The sequence below is a fragment of the Macrotis lagotis genome, chromosome X (genome assembly GCF_037893015.1).
Source record: "Macrotis lagotis isolate mMagLag1 chromosome X, bilby.v1.9.chrom.fasta, whole genome shotgun sequence".
In the NCBI taxonomy this organism is placed as follows: Eukaryota; Metazoa; Chordata; class Mammalia; order Peramelemorphia; family Peramelidae; genus Macrotis; species Macrotis lagotis.
The window spans coordinates 200,364,045-200,380,460 of NC_133666.1; the positions used below are offsets into that span (position 1 = coordinate 200,364,045).

At 34.8% G+C, this 16,416-nt stretch overlaps 1 long non-coding RNA gene and 1 pseudogene across 1 annotated transcript in view; one reads left to right on the forward strand and one right to left on the reverse strand.

The window, feature by feature from the left end:
- The window catches only part of LOC141498145 (uncharacterized), a 143,968-nt gene extending 131,442 nt beyond the window's left edge, over positions 1 to 12,526 (forward strand). Inside the window, exons 3-4 of the long non-coding RNA XR_012471570.1 lie at positions 8,692 to 8,759; positions 12,353 to 12,526. This is a non-coding gene — a long non-coding RNA (uncharacterized LOC141498145). The remainder of the gene's footprint in view (positions 1 to 8,691; positions 8,760 to 12,352) is intronic.
- LOC141503356 (keratin, type I cytoskeletal 19-like) lies at positions 1,704 to 7,208 on the reverse strand (annotated as a pseudogene).
- Positions 12,527 to 16,416: the final 3,890 nt, after the last annotated feature.

Here is a 16,416-nt window from a genome sequence, read left to right on the forward strand (position 1 = left end):
AGATAAAAAACTGGGCCTGGAGTCAGAAAGACCTAAATTCAATGCTAGACTCAGACATTTACCAATGGTGTTATCCTAAGCAAATCACTTAATATCCATTTGTCTCAGTTTTCTCAAATGCAAAATAGGGACAATAATAATAAGCACTTTTATTGCCTTAAATAATAATAATAATAATAATAAGCACCTTCCAAAATGTTTGTAATGATCAAGTGAGATTGTATTTGGCAGTGAATAAATGAGTCTATATTGTTTTCTTAATAGGAATCCACTAAGATTTATGGGGTCAGATCTATGCTTTAGAAAAATTATTTCTTTACCTGAGTAGAACATAGAGTAGAATAAAATTCTGAAGCAAGGAGACCAACCAGAAGGTTACCAAAAGAGATTAGGCAAAAGCAGGGTGAGTGGAGTGAAGGGGACCATTATGAGAAATGTTGAGAGTAAAAACAGATTTAGACTGAGTCATCAATTGCTTCTAAATTCATCATCATCATCTTAAGGTTATCCATGAAATTTAGGGAGCTTTGAAGGACAAATTTTCAAGTTCTAAAGGATGGAGAAAAGGAAGGTATTTAATGAAACCATGGTCCTCCAGCAAGTCCACAGGAATCATTTCCTCCCATGCTTCAAATATTCCCTCTCAATCAGCACGCATATTCATGAGCACTCTGAGAAAAGATAGATAATTCTAGTCCTTCAGAAGCATCTCCTGATCCCTGGAGTAATACAGTCCACAGGGGAATCTGATATCCCTGACATTCTGACCAATATCCATACTCAGAGTTTCAGGAAAGTTTGAAGAACAGAAAAGCAAATCTTTGGAGAAAAGAGAATATCCTCAGGATCAGAGGCAGAAGTGCTTCTAGAGGGACTGGGTTTTTGGTTTGATTTTTTTTTTCCTTTAATGTTCAATGTTTATCTCTTAGGGCTGCTAATTGGCACAGTGGATAAGCTCCAGCCCAGGAGTCAGGAGGACCTGAGTTCAAATTCGGCCCCAGACACTTAATAATTACCTGTTTTACACAAGGAGCAGAGCAGATAACAATTATTAGAGTTGTGTGATATAGATGGGCTACCTCAGTGGGCAGGAACATTAGGACATGGATTACAATATTAGAATCCCCAAATATAATGCCAACTATATTGAAATTTCTATTCATTTCTGTAGACTAAAATAAAGGATTTTAAAAACCAACTTTTCCATGTGATGTTTTTTCAGGTTGTTGCTTGTTCTTTTAGTTGATTTGTTTTTATAATTCAATTCTATAAGGAGTGTCCTAGGAATTTTCTAAAAATATTGCTGTTTTTGAAATGCTTATTATGTAAGAATTCCCTAGTAAACATCAATTTTAATTTGAATTAAATTAATAAATTTCAAGGGACAAAAACAGTAATAACAATAAAGTTACATAGTGATTAAAATAAGTTTAGTCCTATGGCAGAAACACATAGACTACAGGCAAACTCATATGTGCTGGCGTAAGTTTATTATATAAGTAGAGCACAACTCTGGGTGAATTACTTTTTTGTTTTCCTTAAGATCAGATGTTTTATTAGGGAGAACATGGGAATACATCTAAGGTACTACCCTCTTCCACACAGATACCCTCTAATAGGGGAGCCCTCCCTTGGCTACTTCCTCACATAACCCTACAGAGAGCAGGTAACCAGGATCATCATGCCCAGGAGCCTCCTGTGATTCAGAGGGCTTTGGAGCTTTTGGGTACATTGCCATGGCTCTCCAGGAGGCTGCGGTAGGTAGCAATCTCTTGTTCCAGTTGACTCTTGATATCCATGAGAAGCAGGTATTTCTGGTTCTGGTGCTCTATATCTGCTTGGATGTCATTCAACTGAGCCTCAATGCTGCTGATCAGGACGTGTTTCTGTGACAACTGAGCCCACTTATGGGCCTCTGTTTCTGCCAGTATGCTTTCGAGGGCAGCTTTCATGCTGACCTGAGATTGCAACTCGATCTCTAGCCCCTGAAGGGTCCGCCGGAGGTCAGTGACTTCAGTCTTGCTGGCCTGGAGCTGCTTTGTGTGGACAGCTACATTTTGGTTCAGCTCCCCTGTCTTGCTATTGAACCAAGCCTCAGCATCATTCCTGTTCTTCTCTACCAGGGCTTCATACTGACTTCTCATGTCAGTCAGGATCTTGCCCAAGTCGATGCTTGGAGCCTAGTCCAAATCCACATTAACCTAGGCACCCGCCTGCCCACTCAGAGAACTCATTTTCTCCTCATGCTTCTTGAGGTAGGCCAGCTCCTCTTTCAGGCCTTCAATCTGCATCTCCAGGTCAGCCTTGACCAGGGTCAGTTCATCTAACACCCTGCGCAGACCAATGATGTCGGCCTCCACACTGAGACGCAGGGCCCGTTCAGTCTCAAACTTGGTTAGGAAGTCATCCGCAGCCAGTTGGGCATTGTCAATTTGCAGAACAATCTTTGAATACTCCATGGTGGCACCAAGAATCTTATCTCGGAGGTCCTCGATGGTTTTCATGTAGGCGCTATAGTCTTGGACAGGTGTAGGTCCTTGCTTCTGATACCATTCCCGAATCTTGACCTCCAGGCCACTGTTGTCCTCCTCCAAGGCGCGCACCTTCTCCAGGTAGGAGGCCAAGCAAGTCATTGAGGTTCTGCATGGTGATCTCGTTACCCAACAGGAGCCCTTGGCTAACCCCATAGCCCGAGCTGCTGCTGCTGCTGCTGCCCCCATAGTTCCCACTCAGGCCCGGGGAGGCAAAGCGGGACACGGACATGCCCCAGACCCTGGAGCCTCCGTGTATGCTGGGAGCAAGGAAGGAAGACCTGCAGCCAAAGCTGTGCAGACGGCGGAGGACTGTCAGAAGCTATAGGAAGTCATGATGAGGGCCTGGGAGGGTAGAGGATAGGACCCTGGAGGGTGAGTAGCTGGGCGCTGGTGAGGGACTGGTGCTTGAAAGTCTGGGCAAATTACTTAAGGATTCATTGGTCCTGGCAACACTGTAAGACTAATCCAGAACAGCCTTTGTGAATTGCCAAAAAGAATTTCCTTAAAAAGCAATTCCATAATAAGTGAAATCAGAAGTTAAGATATCAACATCATTATATTATAGATGAAAAAGTATTAGATTGTACAGTGAATAAAATATGTAACTCGAAGTTATGAAAATCTGAGTTTGAATCCTGCCTCATATATTTACTAGCTATGCGGCTTTGAGTAAATGGCTCAGTTTCCTCATGTGTAGCAAGTACTTTACAGGGTTACTCTGAGGATCAAATGAGATAAATGAAAAGTACTTTGCAAAATTTAAAGAGTTATATAAAAGCTAGATATTCTTTTTTATTTTCAAAATCAGACAATTATTTCAAATAAAATGATAAGAATATAAAAAGAATAATTAAGCCACAAAAATATCTGATACATGATTAAAATTAAAACTATAAAAAGTGTTTACACATAATAAACAATTTAGAAAACTTATTGAGGATAGCAATATAGTAAAAGTTTCAGATAATTCATTTTATCTTGATTTTTGAAGCTAGAAATATCAGGGTCTAAACCAAGAGCTCCAGAGTACCACTACTATGGCTGCTTCTTCTTTTTCTTATAAAAAAACACACATAGATACATATTTATCTAAAAATGAATAAAGGTTATGTATAGAACCTTCTTTTAAAGGGAGACTATGGATATAGTCTTCAATCTAAATATATTTTGTTCAGTGCTCATAATATGAGGTAAGGTGGGCAGACACATATTGGGAAAATGTCATTTAGTACCAGAGGGAATAGGTGAAAGGCAAAACAATTTTCAACAATTTCTTAATAATTATCACCACCAACTAGGGAATTGAGAAGATGAATGGAAGCCTTGAAGCATTTATTTAGTCAAGTCAATTAAATAAACTCCTTTCCAGGAAAATTCATGCTATATAGAAAGAACCAAAGTTATATATGCAGAACCACAAAGGAGAGATTTGATGCCCCAGTTAAGAACTTTGAACTCATAAAGTCTGAGAGAGCTCATTTTCCCACCCCTAATTTAAATCGTTTACATATTCCATTTAGTTCATAATGAATCCAAAATTTTCAGTGCTTTGTTTCTTTCAAAAATTATGTAATTTTCAAGTATGTATAAATCAAGACTGAAGCATAGGTAAATTCTTGCTACCAAAAGACATTCACATGGCAATTACCTAGACTTTTTTTAGTACCCAACCTGCAAATTACTTGCAAATATTTAGCTCAAGTGATTGATACCAAAACTAATTACCTGAAAATGATTGCCTGGAATTAAACCAAGTGTTTCCTAATCAGCATTCAGAGCCATCACATATAATGCTGGAGAGAAAGACAGACCCCCCCCCCCAAATGTCAAAATCTGAGTTATACAAATAAACCTAAATGGATAATATATTTCTAAAGAAATATGAACACACTCTGGGACTTGATCTGACATCAGAATAAGGGACAAATATTATCAATGGTTATTTATTAATTATTTATTCTCTGTAGCATTTTCTGTTATGTACTGGAGATACATGAAGCCTGACCTCAAGTGGGTAATAATCTACATGGGGAAATGGGACACATGCATATGCAGAGTAACTAAACCAAATGAGTGGCATAATTAAGTGCTAAAGAAAATAGAAGATGAATTACTCATTAAGAGATAGGTGAGGCAAAGAGTTTCACAGAGAAAGAAAAATTTTCACTAAGCATTGAAAGAAGGATACACATAGATATGACTTGGTAAAAGAGAAGGATATTTTAGTCAGGAAAAATTATATGAGAAAAGGCTCAGAGATGAGAGGTAATTCCAGTATCAAAAAAAATTTAAATGTATGATGAATACACCCACACTCACACACACACACACACACACACACACACACGCAGCACATTTCTAGATCTTTATACTGTGTGAGATAAGGAGATCTGTTAGACTAGAACTGAAGGAGAGCAATACTTCTAAAGCAGATAGTAGATAGTTTTAACATAAAAGGAAATATTTTAAAAGCATAGGTCTTGAACTTTAAGGAGGTAGGATTCATAAAATTCTGTATATTATAAACTATGATGCATTCTTCAGTATTAGAACCCTTAATTTCTCATTCTATCCATAATCAAATGTTGAAGGAAAATAATGTCTTTGGAATCTTGTAAAGTGTCCATTACTTAAAAAGCAAATTCTTAAGAAAACACAACTTAATACTTACAATTTGATAGCATTCTTTGGGATTCCCATAATAGGAAAGAGGATTCCAAATAAACTTATGGAAAACTAATATACATGAGAAAAATTCACTTATTTAAAATGAAAATTTAAAAAACAACTTAGCAGAAATCAATTTTAATCACAGCTTGAATATCTAAAGTAGCATGTAAAATATTCAAAATAATCAAATTTAGACATAAAATCTTAAATTCCAAAATGAAGAAAAGAATGAAAAGAGAGGAAGAAAGAGAGAAGATAAGAAAAGTAATGCTTTTTCTTTGTCCTTCTTGACCCTCATTTGTAAGACTGATTGGGGGGAAAAGATCATTAAACAAATGTAAATAAAACCTTTCAGAAGAACTACATGACTGTAGTTCTTGCCCAGGTGTCAGAGTGACTGATGGGGTTATCCATTCTATCCATTCACACTTGCATGCCATCATTGCTCACAATAATACATCTCCCTTTGCTTTCTAAGTTTGTGCAAAAGAAATATCCTTTCCTATTCCCCAAATAGCATATCCTTTAGCTGATAAAGGCTTTTTTAATTCAAAAAGTCTTATCAGAGTAACAGAACTCTAGTCAAATCCAGCAAACTGGCTAGGTGGAAAATAAATTAGACCACATTTACCCTCAAAGACAACCTGGGGAATAAATGAAACAAGCATGCATAATGAAATTCAGGTTTGCCCTGTAAGCTTTCGGAATTGTACTACATTTGAGACTCAAAAGTCACTGCCCTGGAAAGTGTATATGGGTATGGGTGGGAAGAGTGAAAGCAAAGGGTCAGTTCTTGGTCTTTATGAAGTGTGCTGGTCAAAATGTTTTGTTATGGTGAGTTTTTTTGGGGGGGAGGGAGAAGTGTATAAAAAATTGAACACTACTCACTTTATCTAATGGGGAGTCTTTTCTATCTTAAATTTTGCTTCATATAATTCCCCAGCTATGCTTACATAGAGTACATATTCATGCTCTCTGTTATACTAAGGTTGGATAAAAGCATTTATCTTCAAATTGATCATAATTACTTAAATGTTTAATGTTAAGATGAAGTTCGTTAGTACATTAGAATTACAATTCATTGACTGACTATGGTGATTGCTGCTTTCAATATAATAAAGTGACATGAAGATTGAGATCACCTTAGCAGAAAGGAAAACAAAAGAAAGAAAGAGCCTTTCAGGGATGCACCTAAAGGTGGAGAAGACTTCCAAGGGTGATCTCTAAAGAAGAAAAACTTCTTAAGAGCTATATAATTCAATTCCCTCATATTTATGTAAAAGTTTTTACTATTAAAATAAGTGGTGGAAATGCTAAAGAGAGTCCACTGGAAGGAATTTCATTAGAAGTAGGAAGACAACTATGCTCCTAGTCATGGTTTTTCCATTCGCTAGCACTCTAATACTGAACAAAACATTTTGGCACTTAAATTTTCTGTATCTGATTTTCCTCATTTATAAAATAGTTAAGAACAGTTGTGCCCCCTTTGTATCGAAGATCTCTGACATGAGGGACTCTGACTCACTTTGGAAGTATAATTAATTTATTATCCCTACCTTAATAGAACCTAAATACTTCTTTTCCTACCTTTTCCCTAAATATAAATACAAGATCCCATTACTTGCTTTCATTTTCTTATGAAATAAAATAAAAAATAAAATTTATATTTACAAATTAAAGAACATCAAAAGAAATCAAACACAATGAAAATCAAGAGATCTCTGTCCCCTCCCAGCTAAGTGAGTCACTTCTACCCCCCAGCAAGAGATCTAATTTCTTTCAATCTTTAAACATTGAATGCTACTTTGGTGGTTTTCACAAATGGGAAATCCCAGCCTATTATATTTCAATAAATCAATGACTGCTTTGAAAATCCATTCTATTTTACAAGTTTATCTATAGATTTTTTTCACCTCTCCCATAGATGGTTTTGTGCTTCTCCATTATGTGGCCCTCTTTCTCATCTTCTGCAGAACCTGTTGTTCTCCTGTTCAATGGTGTCATTCAGCTCAGTTCTACTGTTGCTATGCTTCTTCAATCAGATAGTATTTATTCATTATCTATTGTCTAAGGTGCCTTCAAACAGCTGGCCCAGGAAGAACTCACCCTGACTTCTCAAATCACTATCTTTCAACAATTTCATGCCTCTGGCTCACAATGATTCTAGACTTTTGAAACTTTGTGTTTTTGATTTGTTTTGTGGTTTTTTAAAATCTTTGCACCAATATTTCAACCTTCATATAAAGGGAATCTTTCAGTAGTGATAGAAATATTTTCATTATTTCTCAAGTGTATCTTTATTATTCTTTGGGTTAGCTAATGGTGACTGCCCTTTTGTTTCCTCCCTCTTTTAAAATTTGGGCTTTGGTGGCAGCTAGGTGGTATAGTAAATAGAGCACCGGTGCTGGAGTCAGGAGTACCTGCATTCAAATCTGACCTCAGACACTTAATAATTACCTAGCTGTGTGGCCTTGGGCAAGCCACTTAAAGCCATTGCCTTGCAAAAAAAAAAAAAAAAAAAACTAAAAAAAAAAAATCTGGACTTTGTCCCTCCTGAATCATGTCAACATTATGACATGGGATCCTGAAGTGATATTCTCACTCAGGATTTATGTCTTCCCATAGAACAGATGGGAAATTTATGCAAATTACTTTCAGATGCTTTAAGAGAGCAAAAAAGAAAAAGCAAAAACAAAGAAAGGGTAAGAAAAAGAAAAAGGTAGTGGCTTTCTTTAGCTATTGATAAAAGGAAGAAAGACTAATTGGGCCCTAGGACAAAGATTTGTGTCCTGGGTACAATGAAAATCCATCTTTTTCAAAATATACAAATTAGAATAGGTAAGTAAAATGCTCTGTAAAACCTAAAAGCATCATATGAATATGAATTATCTATTTTCTATTTCATACCATTGTTTTGAGGGAAATGCTTTGTAAATTGTAATGTCCTACATAAATGTGAGTTATTACCAAAAAAGTAAGCTAAGTAATGTTTGAAAGATAAAATAAAAAGCAGGTTGCAAAGAAAAAAGGTCATGTTGAAACATTTGCGTATATGTCATTTGCATGTGGGAGTGTGGTTTCTCTAAAAATTATATATGACAAGCTTATTACTGCCAATGAAATATTTCCATTGCTTTAGTTAAAACTAATCAAATGGTTTAAAATGTTTCAATTTAAAATGATTTCAGGCTGAGGATAATGAGATATTTGTAGGTCAAGGTGTTAATATTTTCAAAGAGCCATAGAATCAAAACCCAATATAGAGAAGGGATTTTAGAGAATGCTTATCAGACCTCTAGGCCACTGCACCACGGAGATTCTCCTTTCTTTCTATTGTGAATTATACATGATAAAGCATAAATAACTAGCATTATGTAAAGTCTACTGAGTTGGTAGGAACTCAGTTCTGTTTATTAGTTTATGAACTGAACAAAATAGTCTTGGGTAAAAAAAATAACAAGCACTGTTTGTTTTTTCCTTTTCACAGTAAGATAGCAAAGGATCTTCAGTAACTCTTTCTATTCCTGAGACAAATATGCAATCAAGTCTCTAAAGGTTAGCAAGTTGACAAAAAAAAGCAATGTCCAAATATAAAAGTCTAATAGTAATGAGACATTTCTTCGAGTAAATAGGCTTAACCATTTCTAGAAGGTAAAGTGTTCAAAATTCTTTCTGGAAAACTTACAGGAACTGAAAAAAAATATTCCATTAGTTTGGAAAGCTGTTTCAAAGTTGATTTTCTTTCCTTTCTTTCCTTCCTTCCTTCCTTCCTTCCTTCCTTCCTCCCTTCCTTCCTTCCTTCCTTCCTTCCTTCCTTCTTTCCTTCCTTCTTTCCTTCCTTCTTTCTATCTCTGCTTCCTCTCTCTTGCTCCCTTCCTTTATTTTCCTTCCTTAAAATTTATTGTATTTTCAACCCTCAAAGAAAAGATCAAATTAAATTCAGTCAACTAGATTTTTAAACACCTACTATGTGACAGTATAACATTGGACAAATTATGTATTTCCTATCTTCTGACATTTCTATTATATATGTGATTCTCTTCCTATCTCAGGTAGAATGAGCATTGTATTCTGATACCAAAATGTGTTCCAAATGCATAAGAAAAAAGGTTAAAATAATACAATTTTTAATTTTAGAGGAAAGCTGATAGCCATAGCTTTCATAATTATTATTTGAGTAAGAAATCTTAAATGAGAAATAAAAGAGATCATGAAAACAATTAAATGATGGCAAATTATATGAAATTAAAAATTGCTGCACAAGGAAAAGTAATGCGACTAGGACAAAGAAGAGAAACTTAAGTGTGAAAAATATTTTGCATTAAACAACAAAATATTTTCTATTTAAGAAGTTTAGGGAATCAGTACAAGACCTTAAACCATTATCTAATACATAAAGAAAATATGAATAAACAATTCTAAAAGTTGAAAACTATTAGCATATCTCTTATAAGAGATGATAATACAATATCATAAAGTGAAAAATTAGCTCTTCTTCTCTGATTTCTGAATCAATGCTCTCTCATTTATGTCATTTTAACTTCAAAAGGTGGGTAGGAATTCCTAAGGTAAAGAAAAAGTAAGAAAGTTTTCTAGAAAGAAGACAGAGTCTGAGTAAATGTATAGAAGTATGAGAGATAAATTGGATGTTTCTAGTGCAGAATTGGTCAGCTTCTCCAGAACTCAGAATAAGTAGTATTGTCTACGAATCAAGATAGCTGTATGAGAATCTGGTAATAAATTTAAATAATAATAATAATTTAAAAATTCATTCTGCCCAAATGGAGAGATTTAATATGAAAAATATCTGGAGATAGTAGAGGAGAATATAAGAGTCCGCTATGCTATGGTCCATTGAATCACAAAGGGTCTGACTATGACTGAATGGTTGAATAATAGCAAAAGCAAAAAGAAATTGAGCCACTAGCAACTGCTTTTCCAAGAATACAAGCTAGAAAGAAAAACAATTTCTTCCTACATTCAAAAATTCCTGATGCCAAATTCTGGTCAAGGGGTATGGTGGAGAAGGGAGACTTGGGTCCAAACTGAGGTAATCTTCTTTCCTCCACTAAGAGCTCCATTATCAGTAAATAGAAGCTAAATAAAGAAAGGACAGAACTAGACGCAAATAGAAAAGTTAAGCTAAGTTTCCAGACAATAAAATTTTTTAGGTACAGAATTAACTCATTATTTTATCGACAACACATGGACTTGGAACAGGTATGGCAAGTTTTTCTTCACCAATTGCAAAAGACCAGTTGTACTACTTTGATTCATTCAGTGGCTTTTAAGGGCTTTAGTCACATAGTGTAAAATCTTTGATTGATTTTTTGGTTAATTGAGATTGTTTCACCTGAGGAAGATAGCAAAATATAGCATCTTATCCCTTTAAGTTTCTCAGGGAGTTGATCATCTAACACACACAAATTCTGTGTGTGTGTCTGTGTGTGTGTGTGTGTGTGTGTGTGTGTGTGTGTGTGTGTACATAGCCGTAATAGTAGATTTTATCACATTATTAAGCCTGATGTAGCTGAATTAGAATTACCTAATGAATGCAATTTAAAAAACTATTCAATGTTTAATAAATCTAATTTTAACCTTGCTCATTTGAAAAAATACTGTAAGCATCTACAACTCTCTTAGGAAAAGAAGAGGCAGTAAAGCTGAAGCAACAGGAGTTAGTAAATCTAGAATAGAGAAACCTAGTAGGGCAAAAGAAGATGGTCTTCTATTAGTTAAAAAACTGTCAAACTGACTATATTTAAGCTACTATAGCATTACAAATGTATGGTTAGAAGTTTCAGGAAGGCAAATGTAAGATCAATAGAACTTTCTAAATGGAACTCACTAAAAAGGGAAGGAACTGTCTAAATAGATAACAAGGACTGAGGACCCTAAAATAGAAGGGATTTGAACAGATAATAGACGTCTTTTATGAGTGTTCATATTGTAGCTGAGATATTGGAAAACTCCTCTGACATTTAAAATCCCTCACAATTTGGTCATAATCTTTCTAGTTTTATTACCTATCATTCCTCTTCATATAGTCTACATTCCAGCCAAACTGTGCTACTTGAACAGAGTTGAACAGAAACATACCTGTGAATGCTTTCTTTCTTTCCTCACTTCAAAAATCATAGTAGTCTATCTTCTTTCTCTAGAACACATCAATAGACTCAACATATAATAGGAGACTTTTCTTGATAAACCCTCCCTGTTGGTGCTTTTCTGTCCTTTGTTTCTTTTTTATTTCAGTTGTGTCTAACTCTCTATGATAAAATTTGGAGTTTTCTTGACAACAATAATGGAGTAGTTTTCCATTTCCTTCTCCAGCTCATTTTACAGATGAGGAACTGAGATAAGTTGCATTAAATGACTTGGTCAGGGTTACATAGTTAAGTGTCTAAAATTGGATTTGAATACAGGTCCTCCTAACTACAGGGCCAGTGCTCTATCCACTGTGCCATGTTGCTGCCATTCTGGCCCACTACACTACACATTTTCTATTTATGTGGATATATATATATATATTTTTTTCTCTTTATTCATCAGTAGAATTTAAACATGTAGGCCAGGACTTCCTTTATTTCTATCTGCAGTGATTATCAGTGTCTGGTCTATCATCAGAGTCCAATAAATGCAAATTTAGGTAAAAAAAATTACTTCCAAATCTCCTTCCCCAGAAAAGTTATAATGATATCACCAGGTTAGAGTTTTTAAGAAAAAGTTTTAATAGATCCATTAGCCAATAAAATAAGAAGCAATTTATCATTTTTTTATTTTTATATTTGGAACAAACAAAAAAACCAAAATAATTAATTTTTGTTGAAACTCTCCTGCCTAGGAAGGGATCTCAGAAACAATCTAATACAACTTCCTCATTGAGATCTGAATATAGGTTCTGTTATATCAGAGACAGCACTCTTTCCATTTTAATACATTTTTCCCTACCTTTATTTCCTAGAATCTGAAGGAACAGGAAGAGTCTGTACAAAAGTATACTCCACAATTTAAGACTATTCATATAAACTTACCAACTTGGTCTGACATATCATCTCTACAGAATCTCTAAATAACTAGCATTTAAAGGATAATCATACTCATTTTATCCTTATTGATTTTTAATTTTAATATGCTTCTTATCATAGATGTGTAACAATTATTTACTTTCCGGACATGGAACTACTTGCTGATGCATACCTCAGGCACACATCTTTTAGAAAATGACATCTGTTTATAATCCCCAACAGAAGCTGGGAAGATTTTAGTTGTATTTTTTTGGAAGAAAATGTAAAGATATCAAAATTCTCCATGTTTTTGTAATTGTAAAGCTATTTTGAAATAAAACAAAATCAAAGAGCAAATACTTAGTGTATAAGTGTTTATCAAAATATAAGATCTCCTTGAATTATTGGTCTTTCATTCACTATCACTGTTTTTTTAATATCAAAAGCAAAACTATTATCCAGCCCCTTCAGTGAATGAAGGATAAAGTGACTATCAAAATGTCTTTCTTTATAATATTTACCGTTTTCAATCAACAGATTTTCTGTCATGTCAACCATTAGATCTATGATCCATATATAAAATTCTGTTTTGAAGAGACATTATCATTCTGCTTCATATCTAACATTTTTGAAGCTGTAATTATAGAGTTCTTGCTTTTACACCCAAAGAGCAATAAAAATGAGCATACCCTTAGAACCAGCAATACCACTACTGGGTCTATACCCTGAAGAATTGATGAAAAAGGGTAAAAATATCACTTGTACAAAAATATTTATAGCAGCCCTGTTTGTGGTGGTAAAGAATTGGAAATCAAGTAAATGTCCTTCAGTTGGGGAATGGCTTAGCAAACTGTGGTATATGTATGTCATGGAACACTATTGTTCTATTAGAAAGCAGGAGGGATGGGATTTCAGGGAAGCCTGGAGGGATTTGCATGAACTGATGTTGAGTGAGATGAGCAGAACCAGAAAAACACTGTATACCCTAACAGCAATATGGGGGTGATGATCAACCTTGAAGGACTCACTCATTCCATCAGTGCAACAATCAGGGACAATTTGGGGCTGTCTGCAAAGGAGAGTACCATCTGTATCTAGATAAAGAGCTGTGGAGTTTGAACTAAGTTCAAAGACTATTCCCTTTACTTTAGGAAAAAAAAAACAGATATCTTATTGTCTGATCTTGTTATCACTTAGACTTTTTGTCTCTTCCTTAAGGATATGATTTCTCTCCTATCACACTCAATTTGGATCAATATACAACATGAAAACAAAATAAAGACTGACAGATTGCTTTCCATGGGGGGTGAGGGGAGGGAAGTAAGATTGGGGGGAAAATTGTAAAACTCAAATAATATCTTTAATAAAAAAGAGTGCTTGTTTTGTCATTTCTATTTGATACATTTTATAATCAAGGATATTATTCTCTATATTTTTCATTTTTCCCCCTTCTGATACATAATTATGATTGTAAGACATAGGAAAATAAAAAGAACAAAAATGATTGAAGTTTTTAAAAACTCCATTACAAGCCATTTTTTTAATTTAATAAAAAATTGCAACCAAAAAATCTTCATGATAAAATAATTTTAGGACATTTCTACTGCTTCACATTCTATGAAAAGAGTGGATTTAGAATATTTAGTCAAAATAGTGAAGAAGATAGAGAGAAATAGAAGATAACTAGATGCAAATGTGATTTTAAAATCTGCTAGTATTTTAAAGATTTTATTTCTGAACTAAACTCTGAAATTAAAGATCTATTAAATTTAAACAGAAAGCAAAACACTAAAAATTTATTGACTGCTTATTCTTTGCTCTTGTACTAAAATCAGAAGTTTGTTCATTGATTCACTTTACCCAGTTTTGACATTTATGGAGAAGTCTTTGGAACAGCTTCCAGTAATATATCATTTAAAATAATCTAGCCACTTTTAGGCATATATATGAATACACATGTATTAGAATTACATATATGTATACACCCATATACACATATATACAAATGTATCATTGGATAGATGGATAGATTCAGTGATTTTCAAGTCCAAGTCAGAATTTCTTGTGACCATACTTGGCCAAGTAGTAAGATAATAGGATGCTTTAAGATCATTTCTCTTACTATATCTACATAGGATTTTGATTAATACCCTTGGCTTTTTAGCTCTTTCAAAATTACCCAAGAGCTGCAAACTGTTACAATGAAATTTTTCTTCTTTTTCAACATCTCTCAATCAACTTTCTTTTTAGTATATTGCAAAGCTGTCAGTGTTTTATTTTATCTCCAGAGTCGAAAAATACATCTGCTTTGGACACTATAACTTTATCAAAGACCCATCATCAATTTCATTTCATTGATTATTGCCCAATTGGGCTGATTCTGACATTAGTTCTGAGGGAAATGCCAATAACTTTTAAAATTCTCCTCCATTAATATATAGTTAATGGAAAAGAGACAAGTGTAGACAGGATGTCTGAAGTTCTTTCATCACACAAAAGCATTGATTAAGCAAGTTGAGACGGGATGCAGAAAGTGGAAGATTAATTTGTCAGAAGGATGGCATGTGGCTTCATCATGGATTGAGGGTCCAGAGTAATGACCAATGATTTCAGCTCATAAGATCTTCTGTATTATTATATGCATTGGCTTTTGACACTATAAAGTCTGAACAGTGTGATTTTTGGCACCTTTCCCCTTATCACTCTCACTGCTGAAGCAAAAGTGCAGTTGTGGGTAATTTTCTAGTGCAAAACTTTTCATTTATCATTAGTGAATAATGGAACTTGGATATTGACTGCCCAAGAAGAAGATGTCCTTAAAAATGTGTTGATTTTTATTTTTATGATTTATATGATCTGAGTTTTTCCAAATTCCCTCATCTAAGCACCACTGATGTGGAGCTAACCCTCAATTCTTGCAAGTTATGTTAGTAGAGAACAAGCTTTTGTTGGTTTAAATCTTTGAAAGGCTTCAAATGCAAACCTGGGAATTCACAAGTTCATTCCTGTGAACTATACTATCTCTTTATGGAAAGATTCATCTTGACAAGGCTGTGTTCTATAGTAATCCATAAAATAAAGAAAATTAAATACATTCCTCAGTGCTGCACAACATCACTTTTGCTTCTTTAGTGAGAGTGACAGGAAAGGAAAACATAAGGTGCTAAAAATCAAACTGTGCAAACATTGTATAACAACCAAAGGGGGGGCATTACCACTGAAACTGAACCATTAATTTTGACATTCTTGCTGTAAACAAAGCAACTTCTGTCATTGGAATGATTATCTAAGAATAGTGTTGAATGGACTGCTTGGGACTTTTAAAGGCAACATTTGATAGGCTATTGATAGCTACTCCTCCTAGATTGTCTTAGGACTCATTACAGAAAGACACTTGAAAAGATAGTGCTTGAATTCTTTTGGACCTTAGAGATACAGAATTAGAGAGATGGGCAAATATCCCAAATATGCCAACTCATTAGTTGAAAATGTGTGGGTGTTTGTGAGTAGTGGAAGTGGAAAAGAAGTGGAGTTGGAACCATCTCAGTTTACAAGAATAAATAGTTTCTTCTCTATGGATCATAACTCTCCTTTTCCCTAGGATTACCAGTGAAGTGATGGGTTCTGGCAGTGTGTCACTTCCAAAGCCCTCATTTAAAAGGACAGCTGCTTAAACAGGATTACTAGTCCTAGGAATGTTCTGTGTTTCTTTCTCTGAACAGAGGCAAGCAAACAGCAGCCCTGAGATCTACATTTTGGTCCTGATAGTGTGGGTAGTAGTGCAGGTCTCCATGACAGTGTGGGCAGTTACACAAGCCACATTCAAGAAGAACCTTGCATGGGAAGTAATAAAGGCAGGCCAAGCTTTATCTTTAACTAAGTCCTAATAAGAAACTATTAAGGAATTGCTATAAATACAATATACAGTGGTTAAAAACAACTTCTTCCTTTAGGAAGATAAGGGTAAAATTATTGAGGAGGTGTCTTATTTTCTGGAAGCTAGGGGAGATAATATTATGTATTCATGTCCTAAAGTAAAGAATGCTCTGTCTCTTGAAAGATGCCTCTTGTATGCCATGCCTCTGGCTATGGCAAACCATAAGACTACCATGGATGGAGACATCCTGAATGAGTAGGCTAGGAGATTCTGAATGGGGAAGAAAACAAAATTGCTTTTGGAATAGCCTTTTCACTGAAGTTGGCTG